Consider the following 8,634-nt stretch of genomic DNA (forward strand, 5'->3'; position numbering starts at 1 on the left):
CGGAAACCCAAGGGAAAAAGAGGCTAGGTGACAAATGGTAAAACCAAGGTTGGGCATTGCTGGAGGAGTTTTATTCAAGGCGAACTGTTAAGGGGTTCCCATTATAACCCAACCGCGTAAGGAACGCAAAATCCGGGAACATAACACCGATATGACGGAAACTAGGGCGGCAAGAGTGGAACAAAACACCAAGTGTAAGGCCGAGCCTTCCACCCTTTACCAAGTATATAGATGCATTAATTAAAATAAGAGATATTGTGATATCCCAATAAAATAAACATGTTCCAACAAGGAACAGACTTCAATCTTCACCTGCAACTAACAACGCTACAAGAGGGGCTGAGCAAAGCGGTAACATAGCCAAACAATGGTTTGCTTGGACAAGGTGGGTTAGAGGCTTGGTTCAACAATATGGGAGGCATGATAAGCAAGTGGTAGGTATCGCAGCATAGGCATAGCCAAAGAGCGAGCATCTAGCAAGCAAAGATAGAAGTGATTTCGAGGGTATGGTCATCTTGCCTGAGATCCCGCAAGGAAGAAGAAATGAGTCCATGAAGAAGACAAGCAGACGAAGTCGAACAGATCCTCACATCACGATGTTATCGGAACTAACCCAAAGAAGCAACACCAGAAAGAAGCACACAACATAGTAAACAACCAACACATGAACATGGCATGATGCACAATCAAGTATGACGCATGTCCGGTATAATGAAGCATGGCATGGCAAAGTGCACAAACAATCCTACAAATTAAGTGGAGCTCAACATGCAACTCCGTTGCATATTGACGAAACACCACATGACTTATTTAGTTCTCCCTCGTTTATGTACCCAACAAGATTAAATGTTGTTAGCATGGCAAGAGGTGAAGCATAATGAAACTACCTATCTATGCAAGTTTAAATGAGGCCGGAACAACAAACAACAAGTCTGGAAAGCTCCTCATGTGCATATTTTGGTTATGGTACTGTTCTGCCCTAAACACAATTTTAGAGTTGTTAAACATGCAAGAAGAGTGCACCATGTCAAACTAGGCATTTTTTCTACCCCATTTACATATAAAGATTATTTAAAACCGAGCTATGGTTATTTAGTTATGAATTAAACCATTTTAGCATATCACTTACACAAATTAATACAAACAACAAGTTTAAAATTTTTAACATGAACGAAAGTTGCATATTGCGAAAGTACATGAAATTCTAAGCAAGATGCCTATATGACATGTTTTAGTTGGATGCATGGATATTTAGTTACGAACAATTCAAAATGATGGCATTTTATGCATGCACTTGGAATTAGACAAATCGCAGCGAACATAAAAAAATAAATGCGGACCGAATGCTGCTCACTGTGGAAGCCCAACAGCAGATTTGGCCCGAGGTGGATGTGGCTGTGTGCGTGCAAGTGTTTACCACTGCGCTGCTGCTGCATGTTGTGCAAAACAAGGGCGTCGCTCTACTTGAACAAAACCTGAGACCAGGCCTTCTTCGTGGATCACCAAGGAACTGGGTGACGACGCCGGCGAGCAAGACAGCGACCGTCGCGACCACAGGCTAACGGCGGGGGTGCGGAAAAACATGTGTGTGTGCACACACAGCAAGGCGGGTGCGTGCAAAGGCTAGATGTGCGGGAGCTCGAGGACAAGCCCGTTCTCGCCTCCTGCATGGCGTGCGGCAGGAGCTAGGTGGTGCGGCGCGGCTGCGCGTGAGGCAGGGGCGAAGCAGAGGGGCGGCTGTGAGGCAAAACACGCAGGGTGCGCGCGGGAGCGAGTGCACGAGGCAGGGTGGGCATGCAAGGTGAGCTTCAGGAACTCGCCCATGGCGGATATGGAATAGGCAGGCTCGGGAAGACGACCACGACGACAGGATCAAACCGGAGAGGGAGTTGGGGAGGAGTGGGGCATCACCGTGGGGTGCTGCTGGAGTCGTACAAGGTCAATGGAGATCATAGACGGCGGGAGGATGCGCTGATCGAGGCGGTGGACTTGGCGGGGCTTCGGGTCTGAGACGAAGAGGAAGAAGGTGCGCCGGTCTTGGCGCTCCTGGGCTAGGACTTGACATAGGAACGGAGCAGGGACGTCGAGGCGCGCATGCTGGAGAGGAGACGGAGGCGGACGGGGTCGCAGATCATGTCGGAGGAGCTTGTCTCCCTCTCGGACATGGTGTTGGTGGAGGAGGTTACAGGAGCGTGAGGATGGATTACCTCCTGGCGGCGGCGGAGAAAGGAAGGGAGAGGAAGAGGGAACCCTAGGCGAGAGCTGGGGCTATATAGGGGTGCGGGTGCCGTGGTGCCCCTGTGTCCATGGCGTGCGTGAAAAGAGAGGGAGCGAGGTAGAAGAAAAAGGGGGTGCGGTTCGGGCTTGGCCGCTGACGTGGGGGACCCGCATGTCCACGTGGGTCGAGTGGGAGAGAGGGGTGTGCGGCGCTTTGGTGAGAAAAAGGAGGGAGGAGGGCGCAGGGCAGGCCTAGCGGGCTGTGGCTGGATCTGATGTTGGGTCCGCTGCTGGGCCGGCCTGAAGGCCGAGGCCCAGGTAGGCTGCTGCTGCTTTCTCTTTTCTTTTACATTCCTCAACCAGAAAGTAAACAGAAAAACACAGGGATAAAAGAGGGGAGTATGAGTAATATAAAAATATCCTCGAGACCCTGGATTAATCCCCTAATTGATAAAATTGGTTTGGACAATTTTTAGAGGTATAAAAAATAAAACAAGTTTGAATTAAAATCAAACTTGGGCCATTTTTAAACCTAACCAAAACAACTCAGAAAAGATGAGATTAGGCCGAGAGGTAAGTGGCATGGTCCAAAAATTATAGGAAAAGAATGAACATTAAATTGGTGCAGGGAATAGAATACCACAATTAAAATGGATTAACGAAGAAGGAGAAGAAGATGACCAAGCACGGTTGTGAGTGGAGAAGAAGATGATGTTGAGAAAGAGACAATGCAGGGGTTGATGCACTGTGCAAAGATACTCCGGTTTAGGCAAGAGGGAAAACAAAGAACAGGGTTGGTATTCGAACGGTCAACAAAAGCAAGGGGGAACGCGACAGCTACGAGCGGATGCAAGTTTTGAAAACAAGATGATGCAATGCACATGATGACATGCTAAGATGTGACACGCAAGCAAATGAAAAGGCAACAACCACGAATAACTGGAGACACCTGGCGCATCAGTCTCGGGCATTACAAATTTGGTAAGGAAAAATTTATATAGTGTGCTGGAATTTACTGTCACTTGTTACTATGGAACATAATCCTTTGAGGAGCTTGTACGGGGTATCTTCACCCCGACTAGTAGAGCAAGAGTTGCTCCTCAACCTACTTAACCTACTGAAAATGTTTACTTTAAAATTCCTTCGGGTACGATAGAGAAACTGCTAGCTAATCCTTTCACAGGTGATGGAACATTACATCCCAATTTGCACCTAATCTATGTGGATGAAGTTTGTGGATTATTTAAGCCTGCAGGTATGCCCGAGGATGTTATCAAGAAGAAGGTCTTGTCTTTATCTTTGAAGTGAGAGGCATTGACATGGTTTAGGCTATGTGATGATATTGGATCGTGGAACTACCAACGATTGAAATTGGAATTTCATCCGAAGTTTTATCCTATGCATCTGGTTCATCGTGATCGTAATTATATATAAAATTTTTGGCCTCGCGAAGGAGAAATCATTGCTCAAGCTTGGGGGAGGCTTAAGGCAATGTTATATTCATGCCCCAATCATGAGCTCTCAAGAGAAATCATTATTCAAAAATTTTATGCTCGGCTTTCTCACAATAATCGCTCCATGCTCGATACTTCTTGTACTAGATCTTTCATGATGAAGACAATTGAATTCAAATGGGATTTTTTGGAAAGAATTAAACGCAACTCTAAAGATTGGGACCTCGACGAAGGTAAGGAGTCAGGTATAACACCTAAGTTCGATTGTGTTAAATCTTTTATGGATACCGATGCTTCCCGTGAATTTAGCACTAAATATGGACTTGACTCTGAGATAGTAGCTTCTTTCTGTGAATCCTTTGCTACTCATGTTGATCTCCCTAAGGAGAAGTGGTTTAAATATAATCCTCCCATTGAAGTAAAAGTAGTTGCACCTATTAAAGTTGAAGAAAAGACTATCACTTATAATGATCCTGTTGTTCATGCTGCTTATATTGAGAAATCACCTTTCCTTGTTAGAATAAAGGATCATGCTAAAGTTTCAACTGTGGTTAACAAAAGTAACATTAAGACACCTAAACCCCCTGAGAAAATTAAAGTTGAACCTAAAATTGCTATGGTTAAAGATCTCTTGGACGATAATATTGATGGGCATGTTATTTACTTCTGCAATGAAGCTGCTAGAATTGCTAGACCTGATGCTAAAAATAAACATAGACCTGTTGTTGGCATGCCTGTTATTTCTGTTAAAATAGGAGATCATTGTTATCATGGATTATGTGATATGGGTGCTAGCACAAGTGCAATACCTCATTCCTTATACGAAGAAATTATGCATGATATTGCACCTGCTAAGATAGAAGATATCTATGTTACCATTAAACTTGCCAATAGAGATACTATTTCACCGATTGGGATTGTTAGAGATGTTGAAGTCTTGTGTGGGAAGGTTCCTGCTGATTTTCTTGTTCTTGGTTCCCCACAAGATAGCTTCTGTTCCATTATATTTGGTAGAACCTTCTCGAATACTGTTAATGCTAAGATAGACTGCAATAAGGATATTGTTTCTGTTGGTTTAGTGGATATGTCTCATGAGTTTAATTTTGCTAAATTTAGTAGACAACCCCATGATAAAGAATTGCCTAGTAAAGATGAAATTATTGGTCTTGCTTCTATTGCCATGCCTCCTACTGATCCTTTAGAACAATATTTGCTAGACTATGAAAATGATATGTTTATGAATGAAAGAAGGGAAATAGATGAAGTATTCTTTAAACAGGGACCTATTCTGAAAAACAACTTGCCTATTGAAATCCTAGGGGATCCTCCTCCTCCCAAGGGTGATCCTGTGTTTGAGCTTAAACCATTGCCCGGTACTCTTAAATATGCTTATCTTGATGAAAAGAAGATATATCCTGTTATTATTAGTGCTAACCTTTCAGAGCATGAAGAAGAGAGATTATTGAAAACTCTGAAGAAGCACCGTGCTGCTATTGGATATACTCTTGATGATCGTAAGGGCATTAGTCCCACTCTATGTCAACACAAAATAAAATTGGAGAAAGATGCTTTCCAGAATGTTTCAGACTCCTAAAAGGAATAGGTACGTGATGCGGTAAGTAAACCGACTCCAAAACAGTTCTAATGGCAATTTTCTCTGTTTTAGAATATTTAAGAAAATAGGAAAATAAGAAGTAGACCTGAAAGGACACGAGGCTTCCACGAGGGTGGAGGGCGCGCCCTACCCCCCCGGGCGTGCCCCCCTGCCTCGTGGGCACCTCATGTGCTCTCCGGACTCCGTTTTCTTGCACGATACTTCTTTTGATCGGTAAAAAATCACTATATAATCTCCCAAACGTTTTGACCACCGTATCACACAAAAATCTCCTGTTCTTGTTTCGAGCTGTTTTCTGCTAGGGTTGTCAAGGCCAAGCATCATGTCGTCTCCCTCCTCCTCCAGCAATGAGGGCAACGATGCTTGGCTAATGAAGATAGAGCTGAAGATAGAAGAACCCGAAGAGATCAACAAGGATGATGGGATCAAGAAGGCCATGGGGGATCAAGTTCCAGCGGTAGCAGAAGAAGACATCTTTCCACCTCACCACAATCTTTTTACCCCAACGGAGATTGAGGCTTTCAAGATGATTGAGTTAGCTTGTATTCAAAACAAGTATCTCACAAGTGAAAATATTCTGTTGAAGGAGCATATCATCGCACTCAAGGGCATTATTGCAAATTGGAGGATCTCTTACGCTCGATGTGCGACTACCCATCATCACCAACACCTTCTTCACCAACAAAGAAGAACTGAGCATCGGGTATGGGCACTCCCCTTGGCAACTCCCAATCTTGGGGGAGTTCCCCGGTATCGTATCACCATCACACCTTTTATCTTTACCGTTTTTCTTAGTTTGATCCTTTTGATAATATCTTGATCTAGTAGAATAATGTTTTAGTATGATTTAGTTGTGAGTTTTGCTTTATGATCTTTCTATGTAATTGAGTCTGTGAGCTATATATAATAAATATTAGTGTTGAGTCAAGGGCTTGATTATTTTGCTACAATCTTGAGGGAATAAAATAAAAGAGAAGAAATAAAAAGAAATAAAGAGATCATATGGATCTTATGGAGAGTAATGACTTCACATATAAAGAGTATGATGAATAAAAGTTGTTGAGAGTTGACAAACATAGTTTTGGTCATCGTTGCAATTAATAGGAAGTAATAAAGAGAGGTTCACATATAAATACATTATCCTGGACATCTTTTATAATTGTGGGCACTCATTAAAGTATGATATGCTAAAGAGTTGACGTTGGAGAAGGAAGACAATGTAATAGGTTATGTTTTCTTACATCTGAGATAAATTATATTGTCATGGATCATCCAACATGTTGATCTTGCCTTTCCCTCTCTTGCTAGCCAATTTCTTTGCACCAAGTATAAATACTACTTGTGCTTCCAAATATCCCTAAACCTAGTTTTGCCATGACAGTCCACCATATCTACCTATGGGTTGAGTAAGATCCTTCAAGTAATTTGTCATCGGTGCAAGCAATAAAAAATTGCTCTCTAAATATGTATGACTTATTAGTGTGGAGAAAATAAGCTTTATACGATCTTGTGATATGGAAGAAATAAAAGCGATGAACTGCATAATAAAGGTCCATATCACAAGTGGCAATATAAAGTGACATTCTCTTGCATTAAGATTTCGTGCATCCAACCACAAAAGCGCATGAAAACCTCTGCTTCCCTCTGCGAAGGGCCTATCTTTTATTCTTGTCTTATACTTCATGCGAAGAGTCATGGTGATCTTCACCTTTCCTTTTTACATATTATCCTTTGGTAAGCACAATGTGTTGGAAAGATCCTGATATATATAGCTAATTGGATGTGAGTTTTCATGAACTATTATTGTCGACATGACCCTTGAGGTAAAACGTTGGGAGGCAAAACAATAAGCCCCTATCTTTCTCTGTGTCCGATTAAAACTTCATACCCATAAATATTGCGTGAGTGTTAGCAATTGTGAAAGACTAAATGATAGTTGATTATGTGGACTTGCTGAAAAGCTCTTATATTGACTCTTTCCTATGTTATGATAAATTGCAGTTGCCTCAATGACTGAGATTAGAGTTTGTTGGTTCTCAATGAAGTTTATGATTCATACTTGAAATTGTGATTGAATTATTACTTTAGCATAGTAGATCATATGACAATATATATATATAGGACACCTCTTCCGTACTCCCGGGAGTACATACTCCCACCCTTGTGGGCAAGGGTTAACAGGCCTAACGTGGCTGCAGCTAACAAACCGAGCTAACTAGTGAAAGAAAACCACTGCATGCATACCTATACTTCCTAAAAGGAAGGAACGAAAAGTCTAATCTCCGGCCAATAGGCTTATGAGGTTGTTAGCGGCGTGATGGGGTATGCATCCTCTCTTCTGATCGTATAAGAGTCCAAAATCTTTTATGAAGAAAGTAATACTCACTTTTTAGGAGAGAATATAAACTACTTTTTTCGTGAACTGTATACTTCATTTTCTATGCGAGTATATACTACTTTTTCTTGAGGGAAGGTATATACTACTTTTTTATATAGTAAGTATACTACTTTTTTATATAGTAAGTATATACTACTTGAGTAAAAAAAGTATACTACTTTTTTTGAAGTACATACTACATTTTTTGTATGGAGAAGTATATACTACATTTTTCTTATGAAGTAGAAGTACTACAAATTAGGAGTATCTTTTTGTGAGGAAGTATATACTGCATCTTTTTTGTGAGAAAGTATATACTCCATAGCATTACAAGGAATTATGTACATCAATTTTTATGGGAACGTGTATGCAACATTATCATATATGTACATCGATTGCGATCTGCAACGAGCAAGATAAGTATGAAAATAATGCAGCGAATTATCAAAAATACTTCACGCGTCCAACCGCAGCTACGATCCCATTTGTACATGCCGACGGCCATGGCATGAGGCATGGCCTGCCGAGTCTAATCGATGCTACGGGAGATCGCGTCGATGAGCACCACCAGTGGCAAGCAATGCACACCAAGAATCCCTACTTTCACGAGACCAATCTTATAAGTCAGCCTTATCCATGCAAAGTAGACTTTGGTCGTGGTTAACTAACTAAATTTATTGAAAAAACTGAACGGGCATGCATGCGTCCATCCGGTAGTGCGTTGGCAAAGAGTGTGTTTGTCATGGGAGTATGTACTCCTAGGAGTATGGACCTATTTTCCTATATATATATATATATGTGTGTGTGTGTGTGTGTGTGTGTGTGTGTGTGTGTGTGTGTGTGTGTGTGTGTTGCTGCTCTAAGAATGATCATGATGCCCTCATGTCCGTATTTTATTTTTATCGACACCTCTATCTCCAAACATGTGGACATATTTTTCGATTTCGGCTTTTGCCTGAGGACAAGCGAGG

The sequence above is a fragment of the Triticum dicoccoides genome, chromosome 4A (assembly GCF_002162155.2).
Source record: "Triticum dicoccoides isolate Atlit2015 ecotype Zavitan chromosome 4A, WEW_v2.0, whole genome shotgun sequence".
Classification (NCBI taxonomy): Eukaryota; Viridiplantae; Streptophyta; class Magnoliopsida; order Poales; family Poaceae; genus Triticum; species Triticum dicoccoides.